The sequence below is a fragment of the Ascaphus truei genome, chromosome 6 (assembly GCF_040206685.1).
Source record: "Ascaphus truei isolate aAscTru1 chromosome 6, aAscTru1.hap1, whole genome shotgun sequence".
NCBI lineage: Eukaryota > Metazoa > Chordata > Amphibia > Anura > Ascaphidae > Ascaphus > Ascaphus truei.
The window spans coordinates 46,394,492-46,420,053 of record NC_134488.1 but is presented as its reverse complement, the minus strand read 5'-3'; the positions used below and the strand labels follow the sequence as shown (position 1 = coordinate 46,420,053).

Below are 25,562 nucleotides of genomic sequence, written 5' to 3'. Positions count from 1 at the left end.
GTAATGTCTGCGTTTATCCCCCGGTAATGTCTGCGTTTATCCCCCGGTAATGTCTGCGTTTATCCCCCGGTAATGTCTGCGTTTATCTCACGGTTAATGTCTGCGTTTATCCCCCGGTAATGTCTGCGTTTATCCCCCGATAATGTCTGCGTTTATCCCCCGGTAATGTCTGCATTTACCCCTTAATAATGACTGTGTTTATCCCCCAGTAATGTCTGCTTTTATCCCCCGGTAATGTCTGTGATTATCCTGCGGTAATGTCTGCGTTTATCCCCCAGTAATGTCTGCGTTTATCCCCCAGTAATGTCTGCTTTTATCCCCCGGTAATATCTGCGTTTATCTCACGGTTAATGTCTGCGTTTATCCTTCGGTAATGTCTGCGTTTATTCCCCCGGTAATGTCTGCGTTTATCCCCCGGTAATGTCTGCGTTTAGCCCCCGGTAATGTCTGCGTTTATCCCTTAATAATGACTGTGTTTATCCCCCCGTAATGTCTGTGATTATCCTGCGGTAATGTCTGCGTTTATCCCCCAGTAAAGTCTGTGATTATCCTGCGGTAATGCCTGCGTTTATCCCCCAGTAATGCCTGTGTTTATCCCCCGGTAATGTCTGTGATTATCCTGCGGTAATGCCTGTGTTTATCCCCCAGTAATGCCTGTGTTTATCCCCCAGTAATGCCTGTGTTTATCCCCCAGTAATGCCTGTGTTTATCCCCCGGTAATGTCTGTGTTTATCCCCCAGTAATGTCTGTGATTATCCTGCGGTAATGTCTACGTTTATCCCCCAGTAAAGTCTGTGATTATCCTGCGGTAATGTCTGCGTTTATCCCCCAGTAATGCCTGTGTTTATCCCCCGGTAATGTCTGTGATTATCCTGCGGTAATGCCTGTGTTTATCCCCCAGTAATGCCTGTGTTTATCCCCCAGTAATGCCCGTGTTTATCCCCCAGTAATGTCTGTGTTTATCCCCCGGTAGTATCTATCAGGGTTTATCCCGATAGTGTTTATGTAACCCTCTCCTAAAGGGTTACTAGCAGTGTTAGTGTAGGCTAGGCCCTCCGTGGGTTGCTATCGGAATTCAGACGTAATGCAGGGGCATTTAAGGAGAGATGGTTCTGGAAGGAGGTTCCAGGAGGACATGAGGAGAGGAGCCTCAGGGAGAGTAGAAACCCATGTTCTCAGGGTAATAGAATAGACCGGGCCCCCTTACTTTATGCTCTAGACAGGGACAGTAACCGTGTCAGTTAGTATCCCTAGAGAAAGCTAAGGGAGTCCAAGATAAGCGCTAAGTATGAAACAGCGTGCCCCAGAGGAGCCTCAGTAACGAGGAGACCCGGATACCGGCGGATCAGCTCTAACTGCGGCTCTACATATACATTCCTCTCAGGCTGAAGTGGCAGTAACCATAACGGCTAAAGGTATTGGGTTACATATGCAGGACCCGCTGGGATCCCCAATGGGCCTAGTATTACCGAGATAATGAGAAGAAGTTGCACAACTATTAGCAGGGGGCCCGGGTCTTTATCATAGTAAAGGAACAAGATATTTACGGTTATCTAAGTGTTAAGCAAGGGCACTGAGGGAAGAGAAGTATTTGTGTATGTCTTTGTATAAAACTCTGTACAACGTGTCAGCGTGTGGATGCACCGTCCCTGAGTTGGGGACATGAATATATGACAGTTGTGCTATAAAAGTTCCTGCCCCCATTATTATTTATACCACCTCGCTATCTCATCGCCAGCTGCCTGAATCCAGCACCCGGAGCCAGGGTAACCCATGTGGAACGGCCATATAATGCACCCCATGTAACCTCCCTAGGAAGCCAGGCAGGGCGGGTTACATCTATAATGTCTCTCCCCCCTCTCTCTTCTCCTTATATTCCCTCCTCTTTCTCTATTCTCTTCTTCCTGACCCCTTAGTTAATTCTCTCCACGTCTAACTCTTTTCCTCCTCTTACTTCCCTGCTCTGCTTTTCTCCTCTTGCCTTCTCACGAATTTCCCCCTTTTCTTCTCTCATCGGCCCCTTTTTCTCCTTCTCTCCATCCCTGTGGACACTTCTTCGTCCCCTTCTCTGTCAATCCGTGCCCCCCCCCCCCCTTCCTCCCCGTTTGTACCCCTGCCCTCTCTCCATGGCATACTCCTCCCTCTATTTCTCCCTTGACTTTTAATACAACCCTGTCCCCCTTTCTGTCTAATATTCCCTCTTTTCCGCTTTCCATCGCTACCTCGTACTCCCTCTATAACCCACACTCCCTCCTTATTCCATGCACCTTTCTCTCCATCACTCTGTCTCCTTCTTTATCCCTCTCTACCCCCTCTCTACCCCCTCTCCCTCCTCTCCATCACTCCCTTCCTCCTCCTCTCTCCCTCTATCTACCCTCCCTCCTCTCTCCCTCTATACTGTAGCTGCTCTTCCTTTCTCCATCGTCCCCTCCCTCTCTCCCTCTTCATTCCCTCCCTCCTTTTTGCCATCGCTCCCCCCCCCCCCCCCCTCTCTTTCATTCTCTCTCTCTCCCTGCTCCCCCTGCCTCTCCGTCTCGCTGGATAGTGGATATTCCTGAAGGAGGACGTCTCTCCCGCTCTCGCCTCTCTCCCCGCCTGCATCACCCCCAGATGTGGCTTGTGCTGCATGCAGGAGGCATCGGCTGGGACATGACACAGGAGGCAGAATGAAGGATGGAAGAGGAGGAGAGAGAAGACGCGGTCCCCCTCTCCACCAGCACCACTGACAGGAGAGAGCTGCAGAGGAGACCTTAGGAACAGGTGGGAGAATGTCATCCGCACAGGCAGGAGATACAATGAGCTCTGTGTAGGGAAGGGTTTTTTGGGTGGGGGGGGTCTCACATCAATGTGATTTTCCCATGTCCCTCACATCCCATGTTCTCATCTGTAAAATGATTGCATGCGTAAGGTAACATGTATGTTATAAGTTAGCCTCCTAGGCTTCTTGGGGCACCCCCCCCCCCCGGAGTGTCGCCGCTAACTGACAAGGTGCCCCTATAAGTGAGGTTATAGGGGGGGTGAGCGGGGAGATTTGTCATCGCGTCACTGCCAGCCACGTACTGGCAGGAGAGTGGTTAATGCAGAGGTGGCCAACTCCGGTCCTCAACTCCCCCACCCCTTCCAACAGGTCAGGTTTACAGGGTATCCCTGCTTCAGCACAGGTGGCTCAATCAGTCCCAGCTTCAGCACAGGTGGCCCAATAAGTCCCAGCTTCAGCATAGGTGGCTCAATCAGTCCCCGCTTCAGCACAGGTGACTCAATCAGTCCCAGCTTCAGCACAGGTGACTCAATCAGTCCCTGCTTCAGCACAGATGGCTCAATCAGTGGGTCAGTCTTTGACTGGTTGAGCCACCTGTGCTGAAGCTGTGAAATGCATAAAACCTGACCTGAAGGGGGGGCTTGAGGACTGGAGTTGAGAACCCCCTGGGGTAACGGAATACTTGTGAGTCCTGGCTCTTCTCTACATAGAAGCAAACCTCTATAAGATACATACGGATGAGATATATATATACACACACACACACACACACATATACTGTATACACGCACACACACTATATGGCATATATTCGGTTAGAATGGAAAGTTCAAAGCATCAGCCTTAACGTAACTTCGGAGAGGGGGGGGGAGTCACACCCTCATTTTACTTATAGGAGCCCCCCAAATTTGGCAAAGTATGGAACCGTAAGGGCCTCTGCATTTTCGGGATCAGGCGGGGTAAGCAATATTATCGGGGCGACGTGAATGACGTTATAATGCGCAACATTCCCCACGTCCATTGACTCTGTCGCTATGAAGCTGGTGGCGGCCATATTTATTTCACCCGGTGGGAAACACAGCATTAAAAATGGAAGGGCTAACATACTGAGGACCAGAGTGGGTGAAAATGAGGGAACATCCCTGGTATGATCTAGCTCTGGAAATGGAAAAGACCCTTATGAACTCACCCTGCTGCAGAGAGGGGGTAAGTACGAGGTGTGATGCCCCGTGCTGCAGAGAGAGGGGGTAAATACTGGGGTGTAATGCTCCCTGCTGCAGAGAGAGGGTAATTATGAGATGTCATGCCCCTGCTGCAGAGAGGGGGTAAGTATGGGGTGTAAAAATGTGTAAAAAATGGCAGTTACAATGTGGGATTCATTACCCATGGAGACTGTTATGGCAGATACAATAGATTTGTTCAAAAAAAAGGTTGGACATCTTTATAGAAAGGAAAGGTATACAGGGATATATCAAATAAGTAAACATGGGAAATATGTTGATCCAGGGATTAATCCGATTGCCAATTCTTGGAGTCAGGAAGGAATTTATTTTTCTCCTTATGAGATATCATTGGATGATATGTCACTGGGGTTTTTTGTTTGCCTTCCTCTGGATCAATAAGTAAGTATAGATATAGGATAAAGGATCTGTTGTCTAAATTTAGCACAGGTTGAACTTGATGGACGTACGTCTTTTATCAACCTCATCTACTATGTAACTATGTAACTACAGTGGTGTGAAAAAGAAAGTACACCCTCTTTGAATTCCATGGTTTTACATATCAGGACATAATAACACACATTTGTTCCTTAGCAGGTCTTAAAATTAGGCAAATACAATCTCAGATGAACAACAACACATGACATATTACACCATGTCATGATTTATCTAACAAAAATAAAGCCAAAATGGAGAAGCTCTGTGTGAAAAACTAAGTACACCCTTACTACTTCCATAGGAATTAAGATGCTAAGTAGCAGACATGTGCTGCTAATCAAATGCCCTTGATTAATTGATCATCAGCAAATGTGACCACCTCTATAAAAGCCGAAGTTTTAGCAGTTTGCTGGTCTGGAGCATTCAGGTGTGTGTTACACAATGCCAAGGGAGGAAAGACATCAGCAATGATCTTAGAGAAGTAATTGTTGCTGCCCATCAATCTGGGAAGGGTTCTAAGGCCATTTCCAAAAATTTAAAGTCCATTATTCTACAGTGAGAAAGATTATTCAAAAGTAGAAAACATTCAAGAAAGTTGCCAATCTTCCCAGGAGTGGACATCCCAGCAAATTCACCCCAAGGTCAGACTGTGCAATGCGCAGAGAAATTGCAAAAAAAACAAGAGTTACACGTCAGACTCTACAGGCCTCAGTTAGCATGTTAAATGTTAAAGTTCATGACAGTACAATTAGAAAAAGACTGAACAATTATGGTTTGTTTGGAAGGGTTGCAAGGAGAAAGCCTCTTCTCTCTAAAAAGAACATGTTAGCATGGCTTAGGTTTGCAATGTTGCATCTGAACAAACTACAAAACTTCTGGAACAATGTCCTTTGGACAGACGAGACCAAAGTGGAGATGTTTGGCCATAACGCACAGCGCCACGTTTGGCGAAAACCAAACACAGCATATCAGCACAAACACCTCATACCAACTGTCAAGCACGGTGGTGGTGGGGTGATGATTTGGCCTTGCTTTGCAGCCACAGGACCTGGGAACCTTGCAGTCATTGAGTCGACCATGAACTCCTCTGTATACCAAAGTATTCTAGAGTCAAATGTGAGGACATCTGTCCGATAGTTAAAGCTTGGCCGAAATTGGGTCATGCAACAGGACAATGATCCCAAGAACACCAGCAAATCTACAACAGAATGGCTGAAAAAGAAAAGAATAAAGGTGTTGAAATGGTCCAGTCAAAGTCCAGACCTCAACCTGATTGAAATGCTGTGGCGGGACCTTACGAGAGCTGTGCATAAACAAATGCCCACAAACCTAAATGAACTGAAGCAACGTTGTAAAGAAGAGTGGGCCAAAATTCCTCCACAACGATGTGAGAGACTGATAAAGTCATACAGAAAACGATTACTTCAAGTTATTGCTGCTAAAGGTGGTTCTACAAGCTATTGAATCATAAGGTATACTTAGTTTTTCACACATGGCTTCTCCATTTTGGCTTTATTTTTGTTAAATAAATCATGACCCGGTGTAATATGTCATGTGTTGTTGTTCATCTGAGGTTGTATTTATTTTAAGACCTGCTAAGGAACAAATGATTGTTATTATGTCCTGATATGTAAAAGCATAGAATTCAAAGAGGGTGTACTTTCTTTTTCACACAACTATATATCCTTGGTCTGTATCACTGGTCTACTGTATATATCATTCATCTGTATCACTGATCTATATATCCTTGGTCTGTACCACTGGTCTACTGTATATATCATTCATCTGTATCACTGATCTATATATCCTTGGTCTGTATCACTGGTCTACTGTATATATGCTTTGGATGAATCACTGATCTATACCCTCAGTCTGTATCACTGGTCTACTGTATATATCATTCATCATCTGTATCACTGATCTATATATCCCTGAACTCTATATCATCGGTCTGTGTCACTGATCTACAGTATATCACTAATCTATATATCCTCGGTCTGTAGCACTGATCTCTATATCCTCGGTCTGTATCACTGATCTCTATATCCTCGGTCTGTATCACTGATCTCTATATCCTCTGTCTGTATCACTGATCTCTATATCCTCGGTCTGTATCACTGATCTATATATCCTCGGTCTGTATCACTGATCTATATATCCTCGGTCTGTATCACTGATCTATATATCCTCGGTCTGTATCCGTGATCTATATATCCTCGGTCTGTATCACTGATCTATATATCCTCTGTCTGTATCCGTGATCTATATATTCTCGGTCTGTATCACTGATCTATATATCCTCGGTTTGTATCACTGATCTATATATCCTCGGTCTGTATCACTGGTCTACTGTATATATACCTCATCTGTATCACTGATCTATATATCCATGATCTATATATCCCTGGTCAGTATGCATGATCTATATATCCCTGGTCTGTATCACTGATCTATATATCCCTGGTCTCTATTCCTGATCTATATATCCCTGGTCTATATTCCTGATCTATATATCCCTGGTCTACAGTATATCATAGCGTAGTGCTACAGTATATCATAGCATAGTGCTACAGTATATCATTGCATAGTGCTACAGTATATCATAGCATAGTGATACAGTATATCATAGCATAGTGCTATAGTATATCATAGCGTAGTGCTACAGTATATCATAGCATAGTGTTACAGTATATCATAGCATAGTGTTACAGTATATCATAGCATAGTGTTACAGTATATCATAGCATAGTGATACAGTATATCATAGCATAGTGCTACAGTACAGTATATCATAGCGTAGTGCTAAAGTATATCATAGCATAGTGTTACAGTATATCATAGCATAGTGCTACAGTATATCATAGCATAGTGATACAGTATATCATAGCATAGTGTTACAGTATATCATAGCATAGTGCTACAGTATATCATAGCATAGTGATACAGTATATCATAGCATAGTGCTACAGTATATCATAGCATGGTGCTACAGTTTATCATAGAGTAGTGCTACAGTATATCATAGCATAGTGCTACAGTATATCATAGCATAGTGCTACAGTATATCATAGCATAGTGTTACAGTATATCATAGCATAGTGTTACAGTATATCATAGCATAGTGCTACAGTATATCATAGCATAGTGCTACAGTATATCATAGCGTAGTGCTAAAGTATATTATAGAATAGTGCTACAGTATATCATAGCATAGTGCTACAGTATATCATAGCATAGTGCTAAAGTATATCATAGAATAGTGCTACAGTATATCATAGCATAGTGCTACAGTATATCATAGCATAGTGCTACAGTATATCATAGCATAGTGTTACAGTATATCATAGCATAGTGTTACAGTATATCATAGCATAGTGCTACAGTATATCATAGCATAGTGCTACAGTATATCATAGCATAGTGCTAAAGTATATCATAGAATAGTGCTACAGTATATCATAGCATAGTGCTACAGTATATCATAGCATAGTGCTAAAGTATATCATAGAATAGTGCTACAGTACATCATAGCATAGTGCTACAGTATATCATAGCATAGTGCTACAGTATATCATAGCATAGTGCTAAAGTATATCATAGAATAGTGCTACAGTATATCATAGCATAGTGCTACAGTATATCATAGCATAGTGCTACAGTATATCATAGAATAGTGCTACAGTATATCATAGCATAGTGCTACAGTATATCATAGCATAGGGCTACAGTATATCATAGCATAGTGCTACAGTATATCATAGCATAGTGCTACAGTATATCATAGAATAGTGCTACAGTATATCATAGCATAGTGTTACAGTATATCATAGCATAGTGCTACAGTATATCATAGCATAGTGCTACAGTATATCATAGCATAGTGCTACAGTATATCATAGCATAGTGCTACAGTATATCATAGAATAGTGCTACAGTATATCATAGCATAGTGCTACAGTATATCATAGCATAGTGCTACAGTATATCATAGCATAGTGCTACAGTATATCATAGCGTAGTGCTACAGTATATCATAGCATAGTGCTACAGTATATCATAGCATAGTGCTACAGTATATCATAGCGTAGTGCTACAGTATATCATAGCGTAATGCTACAGTATATCATAGCATAGTGCTACAGTATATCATAGCGTAGTGCTACAGTATATCATAGCGTAATGCTACAGTATATCATAGCATAGTGTTACAGTATATCATAGCGTAGTGCTACAGTATATCATAGCGTAATGCTACAGTATATCATAGCGTAGTGCTACAGTATATCATAGCATAGTGCTACAGTATATCATAGCGTAATGCTACAGTATATCATAGCATAGTGCTACAGTATATCATAGCATGGTGCTACAGTATATCATAGCGTAGTGCTACAGTATATCATAGCGTAGTGCTACAGTATATCATAGCGTAGTGCTACAGTATATCATAGCATAGTGGTACAGTATATCATAGCATAGTGCTACAGTATATCATAGCGTAGTGCTACAGTATATCATAGCATAGTGTTACAGTATATCATAGCGTAGTGCTACAGTATATCATAGCATAGTGCTACAGTATATCATAGCATAGTGCTACAGTATATCATAGCATAGTGCTAAAGTATATCATAGAATAGTGCTACAGTATATCATAGCATAGTGCTACAGTATATCATAGCATAGTGTTACAGTATATCATAGCATAGTGCTACAGTATATCATAGCATAGTGCTACAGTATATCATAGCGTAGTGCTACAGTATATCATAGCATAGTGCTACAGTATATCATAGCATGGTGCTACAGTATATCATAGCGTAGTGCTACAGTATATCATAGCATAGTGCTACAGTATATCATAGCATAGTGGTACAGTATATCATAGCATAGTGCTACAGTATATCATAGCGTAGTGCTACAGTATATCATAGCATAGTGCTACAGTATATCATAGCATAGTGGTACAGTATATCATAGCATAGTGCTACAGTATATCATAGCGTAGTGCTACAGTATATCATAGCATAGTGCTACAGTATATCATAGCGTAGTGCTAAAGTATATCATAGAATAGTGCTACAGTATATCATAGCATAGTGGTACAGTATATCATAGCATAGTGTTACAGTATATCATAGCATAGTGCTACAGTATATCATAGCATAGTGCTACAGTATATCATAGCGTAGTGCTACAGTATATCATAGCATAGTGCTACAGTATATCATAGCATAGTGCTACAGTATATCATAGCGTAGTGCTACAGTATATCATAGCATAGTGCTACAGTATATCATAGCATAGTGCTACAGTATATCATAGCATAGTGGTACAGTATATCATAGCATAGTGCTACAGTATATCATAGCGTAGTGCTACAGTATATCATAGCATAGTGCTACAGTATATCATAGCGTAGTGCTAAAGTATATCATAGAATAGTGCTACAGTATATCATAGCATAGTGGTACAGTATATCATAGCATAGTGTTACAGTATATCATAGCATAGTGCTACAGTATATCATAGCATAGTGCTACAGTATATCATAGCGTAGTGCTACAGTATATCATAGCATAGTGCTACAGTATATCATAGCATAGTGCTACAGTATATCATAGCGTAGTGCTACAGTATATCATAGCATAGTGCTACAGTATATCATAGCGTAGTGCTAAAGTATATCATAGAATAGTGCTACAGTATATCATAGCATAGTGCTACAGTATATCATAGCGTAGTGCTACAGTATATCATAGCATAGTGGTACAGTATATCATAGCGTAGTGCTACAGTATATCATAGCATAGTGCTAAAGTATATCATAGCATAGTGTTACAGTATATCATAGCATAGTGCTAAAGTATATCATAGCATAGTGTTACAGTATATCATAGCATAGTGTTACAGTATATCATAGCATAGTGGTACAGTATATCTTGCATAGTGCTACAGTATATCATAGCGTAGTGCTACAGTATATCATAGAATAGTGCTACAGTATATCATAGCATAGTGTTACAGTATATCATAGCATAGTGCTACAGTATATCATAGCATAGTGCTACAGTATATCATAGCGTAGTGCTAAAGTATATCATAGCATAGTGTTACAGTATATCATAGCGTAATGCTACAGTATATCATAGCGTAGTGCTACAGTATATCATAGCATAGTGCTAAAGTATATCATAGCATAGTGTTACAGTATATCATAGCATAGTGTTACAGTATATCATAGCATAGTGGTACAGTATATCTTGCATAGTGCTACAGTATATCATAGCGTAGTGCTACAGTATATCATAGAATAGTGCTACAGTATATCATAGCATAGTGTTACAGTATATCATAGCATAGTGCTACAGTATATCATAGCATAGTGCTACAGTATATCATAGCATAGTGCTACAGTATATCATAGCGTAGTGCTAAAGTATATCATAGAATAGTGCTACAGTATATCATAGCATAGTGTTACAGTATATCATAGCATAGTGCTACAGTATATCATAGCATAGTGCTACAGTATATCATAGCATAGTGCTACAGTATATCGCAGCGTAGTGTTACAGTATATCATAGCGTAGTGCTACAGTATATCGTAGCATAGTGTTACAGTATATCATAGCATAGTGCTACAGTATATCGCAGCGTAGTGTTACAGTATATCATAGCGTAGTGCTACAGTATATCATAGCATAGTGCTACAGTATATCATAGCATAGTGCTACAGTATATCATAGCATAGTGCTACAGTATATCGCAGCGTAGTGTTACAGTATATCATAGCATAGTGTTACAGTATATCATAGCATAGTGTTACAGTATATCATAGCGTAGTGCTACAGTATATCATAGCATAGTGCTACAGTATATCATAGCATAGTGCTACAGTATACGGGTCCGTTTCCTGCTTGAGACGAGCATCATTACATTTTGCTCGGCCCAAACATGGACCCCACTGAGGTAGGACGAGCCTTTACCCTGCAAGGACAGCATTTGGGGAATCACGCCTCACCCTAAACGATCAACAACTGGCACAGATGTGTAATGCAGTGCAGGACTTATCCGCCCACATAGGCACCCATCAGCCGGACTTGAGGACGGCAGTTGTGGCTCTGTTACCGCTCCCATTATCCCCAGCAATCAGGGAACCTCGGATCCCGACTCCTGTACGGTATGGTGGGGACCCTACGGCATGCAGGGGATTCCTTAATCAATGCTCTATTCAATTTGAATTAGAACTATCTATGTTCACCACGCACCGAGCCAGGTTCACCTACATTGTTTCTCTTCTCACTGACGAGGCACTGGCCTGGGCCTCTCCACTCTGGGAGAAGGATTCACGCCTGGGCAATGATTCCCCTGCCTTCATCCGTGCCTTCAAGTTGGTGTTTGACGCTCTAGGACGAGTATCTTCAGAATCAGCTTCACTCCTGCGGATTCGCCAGGGAACTCGCACGGTAGGCCAATAGCCAATAGCTGGCTGAGACCGGCTGGAATAATGAAGCTCAAGTAGCGGCCTTTGGCAGGGACTATCGGAGCACTTAAAGGATGAGCTGACCGGCCGGGACCTCCCTATGAACCTTGAGTAGTTAATTTCTCTTGGCGTACGGATCGATCTCAGTATGCAGGAACGCCTGTCTGAAAAGTGCTGTGCTGTTAGTAGCCCGACTACTCGGTTGGCCCCAAACTTAGTTTCCCACGCCCCCTCCAGATGACGAGCCTATGCAGCTGAGTACTACCAGACTGTCAGAACAGGAGAGAAGTAGGAGGCGTACCTTGGGTTTGTGCCTATATTGTGGGTCCCAGGACCACCGGATCCATAACTGCCCGATCGTTGCGGGGCCGGGAAGACACCCATGTCCAGTGAAGTTGGAAGAGGATTTGCTGGACATCGCTACCATCCTTCCTCCCTCAGTGCCTTCCCGGATTCTTCTGCCGGTTTCCCTCTCATGGGGTTCGGCCTCAGTCTCTACTCAGGCCTTCGTGGATTCCGGAGCAGCGGGTAACTTCCTCGATCTTTCATTCACAAAACAGCACGCAATTCCCCTTTGTTCTTTGGAGATTCCGTTAGAGATTGGGGCGATCAACGGAAGACCCTTAGGACCCGGTACCATCACCCAGGAGTCCTTTCCCCTGGTAGTGAACATCGGAGTTCTACATAAGGAGCTACTCCCTTTCATGGTAATCAATGCACCTTCAGCACCTAGAGTGTTAAGTCTCCCTTGGTTGCGTGCCCACAACCCTACTGTCGACTGGCTAATGGAGCAAGTGACCACCTGGAGCCAGCGATGTCATGGGACTTGCTTGTCTACACCTCGCCCCAGCTCTGACTCACCGCTGGCGTCTGTATCTCTCCGCGATGGTCTTCCCCTCGCATACCAGGATCTTGGGGATGTTTTCAACAAGAAGCAAGCCGAGGGATTACCACCGCATCGGGCATTCGATGGTCCAATCAACTTTTTTCCAGGAGCCATTCAACTGTCTCCAGACTATTTTGGCAGTTTCTTTTCCATCGTTCGTCTCTCTATCTGGAGTTCCTGCAGTGGTTGAAAAGGTCCAGGAGCTACAGTCTCTCTGGAGGAAGCCTTCCTTCAGCAGAAGGTTCACGGGTCCCTACAAGATTGCTAAACAAGTAAATCCGGTCGCATTTAAATTGGAGATATCACATACCCTTAAGATTCCTCCGGTCTTCCATGTGTCTCTCCTAAAGGTGGTGGTCTGCAACAACTCCTCTTCTGCTCCCAACCTCCCAGGCCCGGTTCTGGTAGATGGCCAAGTGAAGTATGTAGCTCGTCAGATTATGGATTCCCGTAGATCTCGAGGCAGTTTCAGTACCTTGCATCTTGGAGGGGATATGGTCCAGAGGAGAATTCTTGGGTGAAGACTAGGGATGTCCATGCTTCCTCCTTGATCCGAAGTATCCACCGGAGGTTCCCCGACAATCAGTATATAATGACTGTGTATAAGTATATAAATGACTGATCACTGTATTATTACAGTATATGAATGACTGTGATCAGTATATAATGACAGGTCACTGTATGAGTATATGAATGACTGTGATCAGTATATAATGACAGGTCACTGTGAGTATATGATATGACTGTGTATCAGTATATAAATGACTGGTCACTATATCCGTATATGAATGACTGTGTATCAGTATATAAATGACTGGTCACTGTATCAGTATATAAAGGACTGTGTATTAGTATATAATGACTGGTCACTGTATCAGTATATGAATGACTGTGTATCAGTATATAAATGACTGGTCACTGTATTTATTTATTTATTCATTTATTTATAACATGTTTTACCAGGAAGTAATACATTGAGAGTTACCTCTCGTTCTCACATATGTCCTGGGCATTGAGTTAAGATGACAAATAATACATGGTTACAAATATAGTTACATAAGTGAGCAGGTTATACATTATATACAAGACATTGCATGCACAGTTAAAGAAAATATATATTATAGGCGTATGTAAGTTACAGACCAGATTAAAATGTGAGACAGCCTTAGTTTTGAAAGAACTGGTGGTGGATGGGAGAGTGGTGGTGGATGTGAGAGTCTCGGGTAGACTGTTCCAGTTTTGGGGTGCATGGTAAGAGAAGGAGGAGCGGCCGGATACTTTGCTGAACCTTGGGACCATGAACAGTCTTTTGGAGTCAGATCTCAGATGATAAGTGCTGCAAGTGGTAGGGGTGAGGAGCTTGTTCAGATAGCTGGGTAGCTTGTCCAGGAAGTATTTGAAGGCAAGACAGGAAAGGTGAACTTTGCGCCTAGACTCGAGTGATGACCAATCTAGTTCTTTGAGCATTTCGCAGTGATGTGTGTTGTAGTTGCATTGGAGAACAAAACGGCATATTGAATTGTAGAGGGTGTCAAGTTTGCTAAGGTGGGTTTGGGGTGCCGAGCCGTATACTATGTCTCCATAGTCAATAATTGGCATTAACATCTGCTGTGCGACACACTTTCTGACCAGCAGACTTAGGGAGGATTTGTTCCTGTAAAGTACACCTAGTTTGGCATAGGTTTTGTATGTCAGGGTATCAATGTGCATCCCGAATGTTAAGTGGGAGTCAAACCATATGCCTAGATATTTAAAACTAGTAACAGGAGTTAGGGTGGTGTTAGCATTGGGTCTGATCTGGAGCTCAGTCACTGGAAGCTTTAAAAATGTAGTCTTGGTCCCAAATACCATTGTTACAGTCTTGTCAGTGTTTAAAAACAGTTTGTTTTAGGAAATCCAGGTTTCGAGTCTCAAAACGTCAGACTGAAGTATGTGTTCAAGGTCGGAGAGGCTATGGCTGTGTGCATATAAGATTGTGTCGTCTGCATACATGTGTATTGAGGCTTCCTGACAAGCTGTGGGTAAATCATTGATGAACACTGAGAAGAGTAGGGGCCCCAGAACAGAGCCTTGCGGGACACCACAGGTGATATCCAGGGGGTTGGAGTTAGAGCCTGAGATGGACACATGTTGGGATCTACCTGATAGGTAGGACTGAAACCAGTTTAAAGCGTGCTTCCCTATTCCAGAGCTCTGGAGTTTGTTAAGCAGGATAGCATGATCAACAGTATCAAAAGCCTTTGCAAAATCTAGGAATATTGCACCAGTGAGTTGTCCCTGTTCCATTCCACACTGGATTTCATTGCAAACTTTTAGCAGGGTAGTTACCGTGGAGTGTTTGGGGCGGAAGCCAGATTGGAATTGGCTAGGGAAATTTGTCTTGGTATAGTCATCGCTTAATTGGGAGTGGACACATTTTTCCATGATTTTGGATAGGATTGGGAGAAGAGAGATTGGCCTGTAGTTTGAGACAGTGTTTTCGTTCCCACTTTTGAAGATTGGGATAACTCTGGCAGTTTTCCAGGTCTGGGGGATATGGCATGCAGACAGGATAGAGTTTACTATGGAAGCAATTGGTTTGGCAATGGCTTTGGCACCAAGTCTTAGGAACCTAGATTGTAGTAAGTCAGGACCACATATATGAATGACTGTGCATCAGTATATAATAAACTGGTCACTGTATCCATATATAAATGACTGGTCACCCACTGTATGAGTATATGATATGACTGTGCATCAGTATATGAATTACAGGTCTTTGTATCAGTATATGAATGACTATGTATCAGTATATAATGACTGGTCGCAGTATGAATATATAAATGACTGGTCGCAGTATGAATATATAAATGACTGGTCACTGTATGAGTATATAAATGACTGGTCGCAGTATGAATATATAAATGACTGGTCACTGTATGAGTATATAAATGTCTGGTCGCAGTATGAATATATAAAAGACTGGTCACTGTATGAGTATATGATATGACTGTGCATCACTGCCCTATTATACCTGCACACAACCGCCACCTCCTAAGTCTGTCACGTCCGTAACCTTATTATTCATCCTAAATGGTGGAGAAGCTGCTGTATCCAGCGAACGTCTCATACACGTCCTGGGGTTTCTTTTAACCCTTTCACTGCCAAAGGGACCTGCCGCTCACTGCAAAGTTTGTGCTTCCATAATATTTGCCCCCTCTGATCTGCCCTTTGGAGCCCACATTCTGCTTCACATCAATTATTATTATTATTATTATTATTATTTTGCTACAGGTTTTAATTCAGCGGGGCCTGGGAATAATCCCATGGTATTCACTCTCTGCCTTGGGATTGTATTCTTCCCCCAGTAAGAGTTTCACAGCATTATTCTAACCCGGTCTTTGGGTAACAAGCGGCGCAGATCCCAGGGCACTTAACCCCTGAGCTGCCAGAACAGTGCCATGTGCCTTAATCACTGCAGAATTAGAATGCACGGTTAAACCCTCTCTACGGGTATCAGTCTCACCGCGGTTCTTCGATGTATTAAACTGCCCGCAGCAGTTAGTTAGCAGGTAATGCTGTTCCTCCTAAGAGCACAGTAAACTAATGACAGAGGCACATTCATATGGTTAAATCAGGGGTGGGCAACTCCAGTCCTCAAGGGCCACTAACAGGTCAGGCTTTCAGGATATCCCTGCTTCAGCACAGGTGGCGCAGTCAGTGGCCTTAAACCTTTCTCACTTTCTGCCCCACACCTCTGGAATGCCCTTCCCATCAATACCCGACTAGCACCCTCTCTATCCACCTTTAAGACCCACCTTAAAACACCCCTGCTTAACGCAGCATATGAGTAGCTCCGTGGCTGATACTATACACCTGACACATAAAACTTGTCCCCCTGCAGACGCACTTACCAGAACACCCTCCTACTGTCTCTGTACGTTCTTCCTACCTACCAATAAGACTGTAAGCTCTTCGGAGCAGGGATTCCTTTTCCTAAATGTTAATTTTTATGTCTTAAGCGCTTTTTCCCATAATGAGTTATTTGTATTATTTGTTATGAATATGATTGTCACGTGTATTAGGGCTGTGACGCGCTATGTATATTAATGGTGCTATATAAATAAAGACACACCAAATACCAAATACCAGATAAAATTAGGATTAAACGAACCCAAATAAAATAGATTTATTTTTTAAAAGATAAATTCTTAAGAATCTTTGTAATCTGTTGCCTTGTTCAAACTAACTATGTTGCCATCTATCATCAGCCAACGAGATAAAGGGGAAGAGCTACGATTACTAGATAAGCTTAAAATGACACAGAACCATTGGAGAACAAAAAATGTCCAGTCCTCAAGGGCCACCAACAGGCCAGGAAGGGACATCTCTGCTTCAGCACAGGTGGCTCAGTCAGAATGACTGAGCCCCTGATTGAGCCACCTTTGCTGAAGCAGGGATATCCATAAAACGTGGCAGGTGGTGGTGGCCCTGGAGGACTGGGGTTGGCCACCCCTGGCTTTCTCAGTTTCCCCAGCCCTGAGTCCCAGCCTCCCCCTGCCCAGACTATAATTACATTACACTCCCAGCTCTCTCTGCTCGCCTTCGCTCAGGCGGACATGAGTGTTTTACAAATATCGCTTGGAGTGGAGACGCCGCGCTCTGCATCTCCCCGTATCTCTCCCTTCATCTGTCGCTTTTCTCTCTGCGTCTCCGCCCTCCGCTTGGTTTCCTTTTCCCCACCTTATCCCGCCGCCCCCGCTTTCTCCGCCGCACAGCTCCTGGCGGTTCTGGAGGGGAAGGGTTCCTCCGGCTCCTTTTCACCCTGTCCGTACATGAAGTAAGGTGTCTGACTGTCACTCTCTTCATCGGGGGTGGTCAACTGCAGTCCTCTAGGGACACCAACAGGCCAGGTATTGGGGATATCTCTGCTTCAGCACAGGTGGCTCAAACCTGTGCTGAAGCAGGGATATCCTTAAAACCTAACCTGTTGGTGGCCCTTGAGGGCTGGAGTAGGCCGCCCCTGTGCTAGTATACCAGCCAACCAGCGCAAGTTGGTTTAACATCGTTACATTTCGCTGGCGTTCCATCGCCGGGAGGGACTGCCTCATCCAAGCGGGCACACACACACAAAAGTGCAGAATAGGCGCTCCTAGCAGAATAGTGCTAAACGATCCAATATTTAAATGCTAAAACATCTGTGACTTGAGTGAATTTATAAAGTGAATCACTAGTGATATCACGTGTTGTAAATAATACACGTGCACAAGTGGGGGGGGGGATCAGATTGGAAAGCTGCCGCTCACAACCCTTTCTCAGAATGTGTTCCCAAATTCTTCCAATGTAGAGATCTTTAGACAACTTGGGGAACGCGGGGACCGCAAGGGGAAAGAAGGATAGAAACACAGGAGTGCCATATTGCCTCTTCAATGTCGATGGATTGAGAATAGCCGTGTAGGAGTTGCACTCGCATGTTGAATAAATCAGTTTGGGCATATATCCATCGCGGCAGGGAATAGGTTAACTAGCCAGGATACCAGAAATGTAGCAGGATGTCCCAGAGGGAGAGAGGAGAACAAGCAATAGTGCAGCAGGTCAAAAGATAAGGTTTGTGGACTGCTACGTTCAAGTAGAGCAGGGTTGGCCAACTCCCATCCTCAACAACAGGCCAGTTTATGGATATCCCTGCTTCAGCACAGGTGGCTGAAGCAGACTGAGCCACTGATTGAGCTACCAGTGCTGAAGCAGGGATATAATGAAAACCTGACCTGTTGGTGGCCCTTGAGGACTAGAGTTAGCCAGTCGTTGACTGAGCCAATGATTGAGCAACCTGTGCTGAAGCAGGGATAGCCATAAAACCTGGCCTGTTGGTGGTCCTTGAGGACTTGAATTTGAGACCCCTGTTATAGAGACAGGTAAATATAAAAAAAATGTCAAGTATTTGGTTACTATTAAGCCAGGGGCGGCCAACTCCCGTCCTCAAGGGCCACCAACAGGTCAGGTTTTCAGAATATCCCTGCTTCAGAACAGGTGGTGCAGTCGAAGGCTGAGCCACTGATTTAGCGTCCTGTGCTGAAACCAGGGATATCTTGAAAACCTGACCTGTTGATGGCACTTGAGGACTGGAGTTTCGCACCCCTGCATTAAACATTCAAATATTATTTAAAGATACAGTACGTAGATTTAAACAATGGTGTAAATCAACTGGCTTTTAAAAATGGGATTTTGTCATCTTCTGAATCTAATGGGACTTTGATAAATTGCCCCCTGTTTGTCTGCTTTCTAGGCAGCTCCTTTCCTTAATAAGGGCTTGATGACTTCCCATAAATTCAATCATTTCTTCATCCTCTCGCTCCCTTCTTCCGGGAAAGTTAATGAATGTCGGGTCTGCGATCTCCGTGACGGGTTACAGATGGAACGGGTGATGTCCCTGGATTAGGACACGTCCCTTATTAGTGAGGTATCTATTTAAATAAGAGGCTCCTTCCCCCCTCCCCCACACACAGGTCTCTGCGAGAATCTATTCTGTAGACAGGAATAGTGGGGGCAGCAGTGGGGTATCAGAGGGTCCGAGTATGTATGCAATCCACCCTAACCTCCATTCTTTTGACAGGTCCCCAAAGCTGAACCCACTATTTTCAGCTGGGGGGGCCTTTTTTCTACTCCGGGGGGGGCACTATTTTCAGCTCAGGCAACCCCAATTCCCGAGCGACTTACTGGTAAAATGACCCGTATTAGTTTTTTTTTTTTTTTTTTTTAAAGGGATTTAAATGGCCATCCAATAGGAAGCCACAAGCGATGATGTTGCTGCTGAGATTTGGCAGCCATTTTCTTTCCCCTAAGAGGAAAAGGAACTGCTCCTTTTTCTGTCCTTTTGTGAGGTGACCCATTGCTCCATGTTTCGTAGCACAGCGGTGTCAGATGGTGAGACAGTAGGGCCGATTCACAAAGCAGGGTTAAAATCTGTGCATTTGCGTCCGACAACGCATTTCTTTATCGTGCTATAAGACATTTATTTATTTATAAAATGTGTTACCAGGAAGTAACACATTGAGAGTTACCTGTCGTTTTCACGTATGTCCTGGGCACAGAGTTATGAGGACAAATAATACATGGTTACAAATACATAGTTACAACAACATGACATGAAGCAGAGAGCAGGATTCACTAAGAAGTGACGGACATTTTTTAAAGTCCGATTAAAAAAAAACGGCACCATCGTGCGACCTGTTTTTTGTATCAGAGCTGTCGTGCTGTAAATTCTGTAGTGGGATAACTGATAGAAAAACACTGCAGCCTGTAAGAGCTGCATATAGACGCTGCGTCTCCATGCGCGGCTCTTACAGGCGATCGTGCAGTAAAAATATTCATTTTAATAATAGTGAACATGAGCAGGGGGTCTCCTGAGTTGAACCGCATTGGTTTCAGCCTCGGGAACCCCGTACTTCCCGAGATACAGGCCCCGGTATGCTAACGTCGAGGTCCGAGAGCTTGCAGAATCGCCGGGATTCGGAGGGCCGACGCTTCTAAAGGTAAGAAAAATATTGAATGTATGTTTTTTTATTTTTACTGTTTTTTTTATTGTATTTTTGTATTTTCATGTTTTTTATGGCCCATTGACTGATAATGTATAAATTTGTGTCCGTTTAGGGTACAAATCAATACAGTGACATCCAATGCATTTTTTTGAAAATGCTTTTTTTTCTATTGATTATTGTTTTGTAGTTTTCTGTTTGGCATAAATTGCTGGTAATTTGGATGACTTGTTTTTATTTCATTTTACGATTGTTTAGCTTTTTTTAATTAATGATTTATTATGTTGGCTACTGGTTTTAATTGATGTGTTGGCTAGTGGTTTTATTAATTAATTGATTTGTTGGCTAGTGCTTTTATGTATTGAATTGATTGGTTGTCTAGTGCTTTTATTTATTGAATTGGGGTGTTTAGGTGCTTATGTATATCTTTAATTATTGTATATTTTTGGCCTTCATGCTTTTTTATTAGGGTGACCATTGTCTGCTTTAGTGGCTTATGATGCCCATATCATGCCCATATTATATGGGTTTGACGTACCACTATGCCAATCAATGGGTACATGGTGGATATAGTGGGCCCGGGGTGGGTGGTTAGGCCTCCCGGGTGGGTAGCGGGGGACAGGGGTAACCCCTTAATTACTATAGCAGTTATTAACCGCTAAGGTGATTAAGGGCTTAAGGGCCATTAGATTGTATTTTTCATGTATTCTTGCTGGCATCGGAGGCTGGACCTGGAGTATGCTGACGAGGATGCCCTTTATTATGGCAGGGGTAAGTAAACTGACTTTCCTAGTTGAAATAAAGTCTTTAAAACAGTCCAGTGCTGAAGTGGGGACTTAGAAAACATTCCGGTTTAAAAACTCTTGCAGCCTTCCTCCTTGCAGTCGCAGCAAGTCATCTCTGGGCCCAGTCTGACCCGTTCTTGCCCTTATGGCAAATTGGACTTCTGGAATCACTTGGGAACACATGAAACACCCAAGAAAGAACAACAGCAGAGAGAGTTCTGGGAGGGCAACGAGCTGTCTTATAAACTTCGGGACAGGCCGTCCCAAGCTTGCCCTCCAACCAGTGGCGTGGGAATTTAAACTCCAACCACTCATACACTTTGCCAGGTTTGTGAAAGCTGGCAACTATTGCTTCAGAACAGTGAGAGAGAATGTGCACAAACCGCCATCTTGCCCACTCACTATTCAAACCCCCCCACTGGCTCAATGCCACTAAGTCTGGGGCTAGGTTACAGGGACCCTTTGAACTGAGGATATCAGTACTCCAGTTAGCCCTCCTTGCTAACAAAAGGATTCACACCTCTGGGATCTCTGAGGGTTTCAAGTCCTGGCTGTCTCACAACGTTTCCAGAGTCCAAGGTTGGCAGAGTAATGCGCTTAGCTGTATCCAAAGATATCACTCAATCTCTGGATACAACTTTTGGGGTATCCCCTAACTCCGGAATCCCACTACATAGACACATTCTGCAAAGACTTTCTCTGCCAAACCCACCCTGAAACTTACAGCCTAGAAATCTCCCGATCCCAGCAAAGGCAAACATCACATCATTCTTTAATGTCGCAAAATCAGTATACAGTTCAAGTAATATATTTTTGACATCTGGGTCCCAGAGCCGACACTGTAAGACCCTAACACATGGGTCAGGGTTAACCAAGTGGGCCTGAACTTTATTATAAGCCTGGTTAACCCCTCATCATCACACCTCCCCTACTCAATTGCAGGCTGTGTTACGATCGCCTCGTACGACTGTTTATCTAGCCTGGGTCTTGAGGATATTAGTTTGCGAGGACTCTCCTGGTGGGAAAGTCCATCGGCATTGATGTGTTCACTGCCTTTCTTATGCTGGATGGTGAAGTCGCACTCCTGCAATGCAAGAGTCCAGCATAGCAACTTGCCCCTCTGACTGAGTACAGCACCGAGAACATAGTCAGAGGCATTGGTCTGTATCAGGAACTTTTTGCTGTAGGCGGGTGCAGCCAGCATGGGTGTACTAGCCTGCGTTGTCTCCAGTGCCTGAAACGCTGTTTCACCGGCAGGAGACCAGGCTACCACAACCAGACAGGCGTTTTTGGGTCAAGTCAGTCAAGGGTTTGGCCACGGCGCTGTACTTGGAAACAACCTTCTTGTAGTACCCTGCAGTGCCTGAAAACCCCATAACCTGCCCTATTGCCTTCCCCTTTTCTGGTTATGGCTTTGCGTGCCCTCCACGCACTCTGTGCCGCAGGTACAGTACCTCTGCCATACCCCCTACACACTTTGTAGGCTTCAGTGTCAGCCCTGCCTCCCTGATCCTCTGCAGCACTGCAGCTACAAAAACAAACTGTAAGCCCCACGACTTACTAACTCCAGTAATGTTATCCAAGTATGCCCTTGCAAACCTTTGCATCCCTTCCAGTACCCTGCTGACCAGGCGTTGGAAGGTAACCAGGGCATTCCTCAGCCCAAATGGCATCACCAAAAATGCATAGAGACCACTGGGAATGATAAATGCTAATTTCTCCCTAGCCTCCTGGGTCAGTGGGATTTGCCAACACCCTTTGGACAAGCCCCTGGTTGTCAGTTACCTTGCCCCTGCGAGCTCATTGATCAGCGCCCCCATGCGGGACATGGGATCAGTATCTGACACCATCTGAGCATTCAGCTGCCGATAGTCCACACAGAACCAAGTGGTTCCGCCCTTCTCAGGTACCATGACTACCAGGTCAGCCCAACGGCTCTGAGATTACCCCTACCATTACAATTACCCCTAGGGCCAGCATCTCTTCCACTTCCCTCTCTATACTCCCTTTTACCTCTGCTGATACCATATAGGCATGCTTACGCAGAGGTCTCTGGTCACCAGTCTCCACTGGATAATCTGGGATATGTGTTTTGCCCAGCTTAACCGGGAACAGAAACCTATGCTGCCCTAACATAGCCTTGACTTGCACACGCTGCTGTGTGAGCTGGGACCCTATCCCTACCTGCTCCACTGTGCCCCCCTGCCTAGATTCCCCTAGGAGGTCAGGTAGGGCATTGCTCGCTGGGTCCCCCATCAGTGGGCTACAAATAGCCAGCACTGATGCCACACTCTGTGTAAAATACTCCTTATTAAACATGTTAACATGATACGCCCTATTTCTCTCTGTCTCACCATCTTCCTGTACAACGTAGTTGCAGTCATTCATCTTCCTTATAACCGGGTACAGTCCAGACCAGGCAGCCCTTAATTTGTTCTGCTGAGTGGGCTTCAGAACAATTACCTGCTGTTCTGGGATGAATGATCTGCTAAGGGCATTGTAGTCACACTAAGTCTGCTGCTTGGTCTGAGCCTCCCTGAGATTAGCCCGTGCTAACCCCATAAGCATTTCCAACCGGTCTCTGAGAGTTATCACATACTGTAGCACAGAAGCATCAGTATTGGTAGTCTCCCCTTCCCACCCCTCACAGAGTAATTCAAGAGGTTCCTGGACCCTGCGACCATATAGCAGCTTGAAGGGAGAGACCCTGGTAGATTCTTGCAGTACCTCTCGCTATACAACAACAGACAGGGGTGCCCAATGCTACATCCAATTGACAAAACATATGTGGTAATAAGTACAAAGTTCAAATACTTCAATAATAATAATAATTACTTGGTTATTTAGTTAAACCCTTTGGCCAAAGCGTTAGAAGCCTGCATATCAAACGTCAAGGTATAACCAAAAATGCAGGTCCTACACTACACTGTGAACCCTTCCTTTTACCTCTGTATGAGGGGAAAGAACCATAGTAGGTCCTGTTCTTGCAGCAAAGTGAAAAGACCTCCCAAGTTAAAAAGGTGAGGAGGAGTGAGCTCTGGGGGGAGGTGCAACCTACCTCCATTACAACTGCCTCTGGCAGGCATCCCTGGCACGGCAGAACTCTGCTACAGCCTCTGATGCCCCCAGCCAGTAGCAACACTCCAACAGCTGGGTTCTCATCTGAGACCCCCCCCCCCCCTGATGTCCCGCTAGTGGCATTGAGTGGGCTACTTGTAACATCTGTTGCCTATACTCCCTCAGTACCACTAACTGTCTCCTACCAGTCCAAACTCTGTCTGAACCTGGAGATACTGTCTCTCTATAGCAGAGCCCATGGTGAAATACGAACTGGCCTGACCCACTGCCTAAGTTAGCCTCAGATGCCTGGAGCCTTATGCTCTCCAAGCTGGGATCAGCCTTCACCGTTACCCTAAACAGTCCCTAATTCCTGCCACCCACCCTTAGTCTCTAAGTCATGGGGAATAGGAACATGTAAAGGAGGAGGTAAGTCAGCACACAGTCGCGACTCAGTCTGGCTTATCTGCCTAGTCTCCTCAGAGACCCCTGGAACTGTTGGTCCCAATTGCAGGGGGACAGCGAGATCTTCAGGTGCAACTCCTGATCTCTGTCTCCTGGTAATCGCTGCATCAGGAGCCAGTTCTGCCGTAAATATGCATGTAACCTGCTCCAGGTTATTGCCAAGGAGGACCTTAGCATCTAACCCCGGCAATACCCCCACCTCCCTCATGCCACGTCTGGCACCCCAATCAAAAAAGACCCGGGCAGCCTGTATGCACCGCAATCCATCATCTGACATGAGCATCTGCAGCCCCGATTCCAGGGAGCAGATCCTCTGGTCTCACCATAACAGGTTGGACCAGAGTAACAATGACACCAGAGTCAAGCAAGCAAGCTGCTTGGCAAGCTCCAATGGTCACTTGGCACAACTGCGCCTGCTGGACATCACAGGATGGCACCTTGACTGATGCAGACTGATGTCCCTCCTTCTCCACTGCTGGTCCTCTGGGGGCAAAGTGCAGATCTCTCTGGGTTGGTTCGAAGGCTGTACTTGGCTCCTCTGTGTGTGCCAGTCGCACACGGGCGACCGGCCTCGCAGCTGGAGAATGTTGCCCCTGATGGGGTACACTGGACCTTGCATGGTCCTGAAAGACTTGATTTAACTGACCAATCTTGTGGGACTAAGAGCACCTCCTCTCCTGGATAACCTCTGCAAACTTGGGTGCATTTCTTATTGCTGCAGACTTTACAATCCATTGAGGTGTGCTCTGAGCAGCCCTCCATTCCCAAAGGGCGAGAAGTACAGCAATTCTGGGCGTAGAGAGCACTAGCCTCTGGGGCTACCGTGGCTGCACTCCCTATAACCGGCCCCGGAACAATGTCCGTGTTGGTACCCGCTCCCTCCCCTTGTCTCTCCACTATGACCAGGGCTGGACTGACCTCCTGCACCCTGGCTGGGCTAATGGGCTCTGCAA

General features: G+C 44.5%; 1 protein-coding gene across 4 annotated transcripts in view; it reads left to right on the top strand.

Moving 5' to 3' along the window:
* Positions 1-2,507: 2,507 nt before the first annotated feature.
* Positions 2,508-25,562, top strand: part of GRIK4 (glutamate ionotropic receptor kainate type subunit 4) — a 213,137-nt gene continuing 190,082 nt past the window's right edge. For all 4 annotated transcript variants that reach the window (XR_012802148.1, XM_075604125.1, XM_075604126.1 and 1 more), the window contains exon 1: positions 2,508-2,760. The gene's annotated coding sequence lies outside the window, so the exon portion shown is untranslated. The remainder of the gene's footprint in view (positions 2,761-25,562) is intronic.